Source organism: Hemiscyllium ocellatum, chromosome 1 (assembly GCF_020745735.1).
Source record: "Hemiscyllium ocellatum isolate sHemOce1 chromosome 1, sHemOce1.pat.X.cur, whole genome shotgun sequence".
Taxonomy (NCBI): Eukaryota; Metazoa; Chordata; class Chondrichthyes; order Orectolobiformes; family Hemiscylliidae; genus Hemiscyllium; species Hemiscyllium ocellatum.
In genome coordinates this window covers 96,664,774-96,674,390 of record NC_083401.1, presented here as the reverse complement: position 1 = coordinate 96,674,390, position 9,617 = coordinate 96,664,774, and the positions used below count along the sequence as shown (strand labels likewise).

The 9,617-nt window shown below is 42.8% G+C and overlaps 1 non-coding gene across 1 annotated transcript; it reads left to right on the top strand.

The window, feature by feature from the left end:
• The first annotated feature begins 8,663 nt into the window (after window positions 1-8,663).
• Window positions 8,664-8,780, top strand: LOC132820948 (small nucleolar RNA SNORA26). The gene has a single exon (XR_009645261.1). It is a non-coding gene; the product is annotated as a small nucleolar RNA SNORA26 (small nucleolar RNA).
• The last annotated feature ends 837 nt before the right edge of the window (window positions 8,781-9,617 follow it).

Here is a 9,617-nt window from a genome sequence, read left to right as displayed (position 1 = left end):
ACAACCATCATATCTGTAACATAAAGATAAGGGACTTATATTTTCAAAACAACATTAATTCAGTTGGTCTAAATGGTCCTAGGTGTTTTGAAAGCTATAAGGAGTGAACAAACTGACATTAATTGACAACATAACTTTGTTTGTTTTGAATTGCAGAAAAACTAGCAAACATTCCTTGTTCATATACTTTATCAGATAAAGTTGTCTTGAATTATCCAAGCCATAGTGTGTAAGAAACTTAAGAGACTTAGATTGTCTAATTTTCCTGTGGTCATAAAACCTGAGAGTGAAATGTGTCAGCCATATCTCTTTGGTAGTGCACTTGTCTCTCGATCACACGTTTCAGGTCCTACTCATTGCACCAAAGTTTAAGCAGAATAATTAAGGTTGACATTCACGTACAGAACTAAGGGAGCTTTACACTGTTGAGGCTAAATTGCTTAGCTCAGTTGGCTGGCTTGCGATGCAGTGACACTAACACCATGGGTTCAATTCCTGTATCAGCTGAGGTTACCATAGAGAACCCTCTTCTTAACCTCTCCACTCATCTGAGGTATGATGACCCTCATGTTAAACCACTATCGGTCATCTTTTGCTTTAATGAGAGCAGTCCATTTGTCTAGTAGGAAGGTGACATCTACTGTTAGAGCTTCTGTTGTTTGAATGTGATGTTAAACTACGACCCATCCAAGTACCTCAGTGGATATAAAAGATTCCATGTTACTATTTCAAAGAAAAGCAGCAGAGCCAAGTGTTTGTGTAGGGAAAATATCACTGATGTATCTATGGGAAAATATGTCATATGCATATACAGGACTAAAACTCTCAGGCTCAATCCTGAATCTGTGTTGTGATAATTGAACATCAGAACATCTGGGGTTGAGAATAATCAGCTCAGATTCTCAACTCTGACACCTATCCTGTGACTTGGTCTCTGGAAAAAGGTAAAATGTATGTGTGTGATCAGGAAAGAAGGCTGCTGCTAAAGATACTGGTAATGAATGACCTTAATAACAAATGCAAAATCTAAGTGGGGTGGAAAATCCAAAGATGTTTAAATACATGATACAGTAGACTTTGATAGACAGTATGATGCGGTCAATTAAACATTCTATCCATCTTGAAGAATGTAAAGATCACTATAAAAATGATTTGATGCTCAAGTCAGAATTGTTTGAACAGTTATCGAAATGTGGGAAGTTGATTGCTCTATGGGTGATCATATGTGTAGTTTCGTGTTATGCATTTGTGACAGGAAATGGCTGATGCCCAAAACGTCGATTCTCCTGCTCTTCGGATGCTGCCTGACCTGCTGAGCTTTTCCAGCACCACATTCTCGACTCTGTGCAGTCCTCATTTTCTCCTATTTGTGACAAATAGGTATACATTATTGCACAAACCTAGTAAAGACATCAGCATTTGAGGTGGTGTGGTGCTGGAAAAGCACAGCAGTTCAGGCAGCAACCAAGAAGCAGGAAAATTGACATTTTAGGCTAATGCCCTTCATCAGGAATGAGATTATTTTGCATAATTCTCATGCCCCTTTCTTCAACTTAGCAACATCTTGAAAAATGTCCATATTACAGAGGTGGTGGTGCTGGACAGCTTAAAAAGCATAAAGCTGGATAAATTCCCAGCACCTGATCATGTGTACCCTTGAATTCTGTAGGAAGCTAGGGAAGTGATTGCTGGGCCTCTTGCTGAGACATTTGTATCAGCGATAGCCACAGGTGAGGTACCAGAAGACTGGAGGTTGGCTAACGTGGAGCCACTATTTAAGAAAGGTGGTAAGGAAAAGCCAGGGAACTATAGACCAGTGAGCCTGACATCGATGGTGGGCAAGTTGTTAAGAGGAAATCCTGAGGGACAGGAATTACATGTATCTGGAAAGGCAAGGACTGATTAGGGATAGTCAATATGGCTTTGTGCATGAGAAATCATGTCTCACTAAATTGACTGAGTTTTTTTGAAGTAACAAAGGGGATTGATGAGGGCAGAGTGGTGCACATCATCTATATGGACTTCAGTATGATGTTCAACAATGTTTCTCATGGTTAGCAAGGTTACATCACATGGAATATGGGGAGAACTACCCAATTGGACACAGAACTGGTTCAAAGGTAGAAGACAGAGGGTGGTGGGGAAGGGCTGCTTTTCAGACTGTAGGCCTGTAACTAGTGGTGTGCCACAAGGATTGGTACTGGGTCCACTACTTTTCATCATTTATATAAATGATTTGAATGTGAACATAGGAGTATGGTCAGTAAGTTTGCAGATGACACCAAAATTGGAGGTGTAAGTGGACAGCAAAGAAGGCCACCTCAGTGTACAACAGGATCTTGATCAGATGAGCCAATGAGCAAATAGTTTAAGATGGAGTTTTGTTTAGATCAATATGAGGTGAAGGTCAAAGAATCTTTCACAAGGTAAATGAGAGGGATTTTCTATGGACAGGCTTTTGTTGAGGATGAAGGAGTGAAAACTTCTTCAGCAGAAGTGTATGTGTCATATTTCAAATACCCTTCATCAATGAGGTGAGATAGGTGGCAGAAAGTTCTTCACTGTGAGGTGTGGAATTCAAGGCTGCAATAAATGGTCAGCTCAGTGTAAATCTTCGAGTAAGAAGTGAGGTCTGCAGATGCTGGAGATCAGAGCTGAAAATTTGTTGCTGGTTAAAGCACAGCAGGTCAGGCAGCATCCAAGGAACAGGAAATTCGACGTTTCGGGCTAGAGCCCTTCATCAGGAATCATTAGAGCCCTGATGAAGGGCTCTGGCCCGAAAAGTCAAATTTCCTGTTCCTTGGATTCTGCCTGACCTGCTATGCTTTAACCAGCAACAAATTTTCAGCTCAGTGTAAACACAAATATACTGCTCAAGCAACTTGATGAACAAGTTGGGCAGCACAGTGACACAGTGGTTAGCACTGCTGTCTCACTGCGCCAGAGACCCGGGTTCAGTTCCTGCTTCAGGCAACTGACTGTGACGAGTTTGCACATTCTCCCCGTGTCTGCGTGGGTCTCCTCCGGGTGCTCTGGTTTCCTCCCACAGTCCAAAAATGTGCAGCTTAGGTGAATTGACCATGCTAAATTGCCCGTAGTATTAGGTGAAGGGGTAAATGTAGGGGAATGGGTCTGGGTGGGTGGCGGTTGGTGTGGACTTGTTGGGCCGAAGGGCCTGTTTCCACACTGTAAGTAATCTAATCTAAAAACAAATCTGTAAGAAAATAATATACATGCCACATAACTCAGATGGCTGGTTGGCAGATAGTTATAGAGTCATAAAGACGTACAATATGGAAACAGAGACTTCAGTTCAACTCATCCATGTCAACCAGATATCTGAAATAAATGTAGTCCCATTTGTTAGTTTTTCACTCATATCCCCCTAAACCCCTTCCTAATCATATATCCATCCAGGTACCTTGTACCAGCCTCCACCACTTCCTCTAGCAACCCATTTCATACATGCACAACCATCTGTGTGAAAAAGTTGCCCCTTAGGTTCTTTTAAAATTTTTCCCTCTTACCTTAAACCTGTGCCCATTTGTTTTGGACTCCCCCACCCCTGGGAAGACCTTGTCTATTTACTCTACCAATGCCCCTCATAATTTTATAAACCTCTAGAAGGTCACCCCTCAGCCTCCAATGTGCCAGGGAAAATAGTCACAATCTATACAGCCACACCCTATAGCTCAAACCGTCCAACTCTGGCAATGTCCTCGTAAATCTTTTCTGAATCCTTTCAAGTTTCACAACATCCTTCCTATAGCAGGGAGACGAAAACTGCAAACAGTATTCCAATAGTGGCCTAACCAATGTCCTCTGCAGCTGCAACATGACCCCCTAACTCCTGTATTCAACCCACTGACCAATAAAGGCAGCAACAGGAGGTGGAAAAGTAAAAGTTTCAGGTGTATTCCTGAAGAAAGGTTACACCCGAAACATTGACTTCTCCACCTCCTGATACTGGCTGGCTTGCTGTGTTCTTCCAGCCTCCTGCTGATCTACCTTGGATTTCAGCATCTGCAGTTTTTTTTCCAATAAAGACAAGCATACTAAATGCCTTCTTTATTATCTATCTACCCTTCACTTTCAAACAACTACTAACCTGCACTCCAGAGTCTCTGTTCAGCAACACTCCACCATTAAGTATAAAAGTCCTGTCCTGATTTGCCTTTCTAAAATGCAGCACCTCATATTTATCTAAATTAAACTCCAGCTGCCATTCCTCAGCCCATTGGCCCATCTTATCAAGATCCTGTTGTAATCTGAGGTAACCTTCTAATCTGCAAACTTACTAATGTACCTCTGGTATTCATATCTTGAGGAGGTACATTCGTGCTACTTTATATGTGGTGTCATAGCAGCATCTCATGCCTGTGAAACTTTGTAGGAAGGTGGGCTTGTTATCTTTAAAAAGCATTCTGGATTAATGGACAATTTACTTTGTAAAAATGGATTTCAGAGGGCCAGCTATTTTTCTTTCAGGTTTCTGACTGTAATGTTCGTGGCACCACTTCGGTTTGCAGTCCTTCAATTTCTCATTGGTCGCCCACGTGAACCCCACGGTCTTGTCCAAAAGAGGTGAAACTCCGAAGTCTCGGACGGCAGGGCGCCTTCTTTGGTTAGCAGTGCTGCCTCACAGCATCAGGCACCCGGGTTCGATATGCCTTTGGGTGAATGTCTCCGTAGGGCTATTCTCCTGGTCAGAGGAGGTGGAGCCGCTGTAGGCCGAGACCTTGCCGGCACTCAGCGCCAGGGCACACGGGATCGAGTAAAAAATGAGGTCTGCAGATCACAGCTGAAAATGCGTTGCTGGTCAAAGCACAGCAGGCCAGGCAGCATCTCTATTCCTGAGATGCTGCCTGGCCTGCTGTGCTTTGACCAGCAACACACACGGGATCGACTCCGGCCACAGGTGACTGCCTCCATGACCGCACTATCACTGGCTCTCGACAGTAGGGAAATGGAGGCTCCACACACTCAGTATTGGAGGAGCTATAACAGGAGGAGGGTCACCACACACGAAGCGCTAACTCTGCTTCTCTCTACAGCTGCTGTCAGATCCGCTGAGTTTCCGGCTTTGTGCTGTGCGAGGAGGCCGGGTGCAGTTCATCATAGGGACAGCTGCTAGTTCCGCCGTCAAACTATCCGGTTCACCCAGAAGCCCGCAGCGCAAGGAGGCGGTGCTCTGTGCTCTCCTGGGCATTGGAGGAGCCATAAAATCCGACGGGCCCTGCCCAGTGAATGGTAAAAGGGAGGCGGGTTCCGGGCCCTCTATAAAATGGTCCTCCCTCCACTCCCGCTCCCTTTGCTCGTGCAGCAGCTGACGGAGGGTGAGCGCGTGTGAGTGGGGTCCGGCTCCGCGCGTGGTGAGGCGGTTAGGCCGCACTTACATCCGGGAGGGTGGGAGCAGTGAAGCGGGGCTCTGCCTCAGTCCGATCAGTGGCTGAGGGGGGGGAGAAATAGAGACAGTGGGTGCGATTGATGGCGGACACGCTGCCCGATCCCGAAGAAGTGGGTGTTTTGTGTTGAGTTGGGGATGTGAGGGTAGTCGGTGCTTTATGCGGGGCCTGGTTTTTTTTTGTGTGTCGCGATGACTCAGGATCCCAGGAAAGAATTTGTATAATATACAAAAATGAGGTTGTCTAATCGGTCAGGCGTTGCACTTGGGCGGATTGAAATTACCGAGCGTTTAATGTTTCCTTTTAAAGGACCTGGACAAGAGGGGAGTCCAAGAAATGGCGACTGAGAGCAGACCAGCAGCAGCTGGAATGGTCCACGTGGTTCAACATTCAGGCGACCGACCGTGACATGCCGCGGAGCGTGTTTCAACTCGCCGTAAATCAGGTCAAAACCAGCTCGTCATTGATGGTGAGTTAACTAAGATGGCTTTAATAATGGTGCAAATGGCTGGCCTTTTCCCAAGGGGTTTATATTTGCCTACAATATCATAGTCAGATGTCCAGCACGTAAACTCTTCCTTGCTGACAAGATTAGACTTAGACTTACAGTGTGGAAACAGGCCCTTCGGCCCAACAAGTCCACACCAACCCGCCGAAGCGCAACCCACCCATACCCCTACATTTACCCCTTTTACCTAACACTACGGGCAATTTAGCATGGCCAATTCACCTGACCCGCACATCTTTGGACAGTGGGAGGAAACCGGAGCACCCGGAGGAAACCCACGCAGACACGGGGAGAACGTGCAAACTCCACACAGTCAGTCACCTGAGTCGGGAATTGAACCCGGGTCTCTGGTGCTGTGAGACAGCAGTGCTAACCACTGTGCCGCCCAACCCAATCTATCTCTCGCCAGCACCTGGCCCATATCCCTCTAAGCCCCTTCTATTTGTTGACCCACCCAGATGCCTTTTAGATGTTGTAATTGTGCTAGCTAGCACTACTTACTCTGGTAGTTCATTCCACGTGTACACCCTACCCTCTTCATTTCAAAAGTTGTTCCTTGGGTCCCCTTTTATATCTTCTCTCCCATTTCTATCTCCCCCACCCTGCACCTCTGTCCTTGAATTCTGGACTCTCCCACCCAAGGGGAAAACCATATCTAGGATGCTGGCCTGACATCTGATGTAGGGAATATCCTGGCTCAGTTTTTACCTTCGGAGGATCTTGGTACTTACAGTTTTTGATGTTTGAGATGGAGTTGAAATACTGCTTGTTTTTTACCTTGGTCTGTACCACTGACTGGGTATTAAGACTGAGGCAAGAAATGCTGAACACCTGGAAGATAGAGCTAGAAATTTCTTTTTAAAGAGAAAAATATCAAATGTATACAAATTGGGCAGGGTTCATCTTGGAAAGACTGATTTGACAAATTACGCCTTGATGTTTGATCATGCTTGAGCATAACTATACCTATTAGTGAGTTCAGCTTGTGGGTTCTGGATTACTCCAGCATTTAGAACATAACTAGTAGGAGTAGGCAATTCAGTCCCGTGCCTGTTCTGCAGTTTGATACAATCTTGGCTGATCTCTTCTCTGCCTCCACTCTACTTTCCTTTTAACCTGTTGAAAGGTTATGGAGAGTTATTAAAAATCTGTCTATCTCATTGAATTTATTCAATGTCCAGGATCCATATCTTTCCATCATTCTTGAGGTGATGTTGTTATCGGCTAGGGCAACTGCTGTGGGTATAGTTACGTCTAGTCCAAACAGATAAGGGAGTTTCCATCCCTAAGGATATTGGTGAACCAGATAGGTTTATCTAGCAATCACAATTTAATTTATGGTCATCTTTGACTTTTAATACCAGCATTTTAGTGAAGTCAAATTCCACTATGTTGTGGTAAGATTCAAACTTGGGTTCCCAGAATGTGAGTTTGAATTAACAGTCCAGCGATACCACTTTGTTGCTCTTTGGGTAGTGAAGTCTGCAAATTTGCAACCCTTTGAGTGAAGTAGCCTCTTGTCTGTTTTAAATCTGCCACCCCTTGACCTGAATTTCTAGATTGACCCACATGAGGAAATATCTAGAATGCTAATATTTAGCATTTAATATACCTCAATTAGATTTCTCATCATCTTAACTCCTGAGATTATAGGCCTAAACTGTTTGTGCCTTAAGACAAATGCTTTCTCATTTGAATTTGTGGATGATCTTGTTTGACACTTGTGCTCCGTTTTCTGAGATGTCCTTAAACAAGGTTTTAAGCCCCTTTGTTTTTAAAGTGCTGGAGAAATTGCAAGAGCAGCAAGATTATGAAGGGTGCAGCAGAATTTTGATGTTTTGAATCCAAATGACTTTGTAAATTTGGAAAAACCTTGCATCACTACTCAGAAACAACTTCAGAAAAGGACAGCAGCACAAATTGTGGTAATAAGTGTGGATTGCATACAAGTTGACGTTCATTACTATGTGGTTGTTTACTTGTGTCTCAACATGCTATTGTGTCCTTGCAGGGTCATGTTACCAGTATTAAAACAAACAAGTTGTCTGACCCAGACGATGATAAAATTGAGGTTATGCAATTTTGAGTCCATACAATCGGAATTCTGTTGCAAATTCTTGTAATTAGTTTTGCTATCATTTAGAAAGATCTTTTGTAGAAGGAATATTTGCTAACAATGCTAAAAATTTACAGGAAATGATTCCCATTTCTAATTAACCTGTGGAGATTTGATTGTAATATTTAGTGTAAGGTCAAATTATGCCTATCAATATTTAAACTTTTATTTCCAATTGGATTATTATTGGCAAATTCTTTCTTCTGTTTCATTACCACAGAAATTGATGCAAGCTCCAAGCTTTTGCTGCCAGAAAGGTGGTAAAAGTCGCATGTGTTGAAAGCTGCACCAAGGGCTAAATGAGTATGCACACTATTTTTCCTGTTTGAATAGGTGTAACTCTCTCTATTTCAAATAGAACTCCAAAGATGTAATTGTTTCAATGACTAGGCAACTTAACACATGAAATGCATAATGTGAAATGTTGGAAGGCAGATTTGATATTTGGTAAATTTCAACTAGAGTGAATAAGATGTGACCCCAGGGTGGTTCACAGTAAAATATTTTAATAAGCCAATTAAATGTTGGTCACATTTCATGTGGTACTATTATTGCAGCAAATTTGATATCAAGTGGATTGATATTCATCTGGGCACAGAGTCAAATGTGCTGTCCACGTGACCCCTTTAAAGCTTTGCCCATTTAAGACTGTCAGTGTCTTAAGTGGCCAACACAGGAGGGTAGATAAATTTCACTCTAAAACCCAAGGCAGTGTTTGTTGTTGCTTTGGATCCTGTCTGGTGGAACATATTTTGTATTATTGCAAACTGTCTTCTAAATTGATAAATCCAACTCCAAGGTTTGCAAACTAATTTTGAATTGGTTTGTGAAGATAAAAAGTTTTGGTATTTTGCATGTTTACTAGTAACTTTATTTTTCTATTTACAGGCAAATGGAAATTTGAATGAATTGCCATCAAATAAGATTGGGGAAAGAGAACAACTTGCGTCAAAAGGTTTGAAGTCATTTTTTGGCTCCCACTCCATTGTCCATTTAAGACAGGCAGTATCGTAGTTCTCTCTCTAACCCAAAGCAAAAGGATCAGCTATATCTTGCTATCATCTGTACTTAAAGATGGGAATTCAGGCAAGTGTATAGAGTCCACTCTCAAATTGAGATTGCAGGGACATACAATTTACTTTACAAAATAAAACTGCAATCTTTGAATGTGGTGTTGAGGCAGTTTTGTTCTGTGGATTGCATGGTGCAGATGTGTGAATACTAATATGCTGACATGCTATGTGCAGGTCTCATTGGAACACAAATCCAATAGAACTTTACCAATTGTGCTCAGTTTTAATTGTTTAAAATTTGTGGAGGAACAGTTGTAATAAGAACACTAAAAAGTGGGAAATGATTGACATTTGGAGCAGGCTATACCTGTGAGAATTCCTGTAGTGTTAACTCCCATGTCCTTAATTAGTAATTAGTCTTTGTTCACATGGGCAATATGTACATGTGAAAAATGGTGTTATGACTTCCATGCTGCCTTGGTTAAATGCAGTACAGTTTGAATAATTCCATTTTAGAAATTGCATTTGGCAGTCTTGCCATGGCTGCCTCAAGGCAAGCTAAATTCACATTAGAC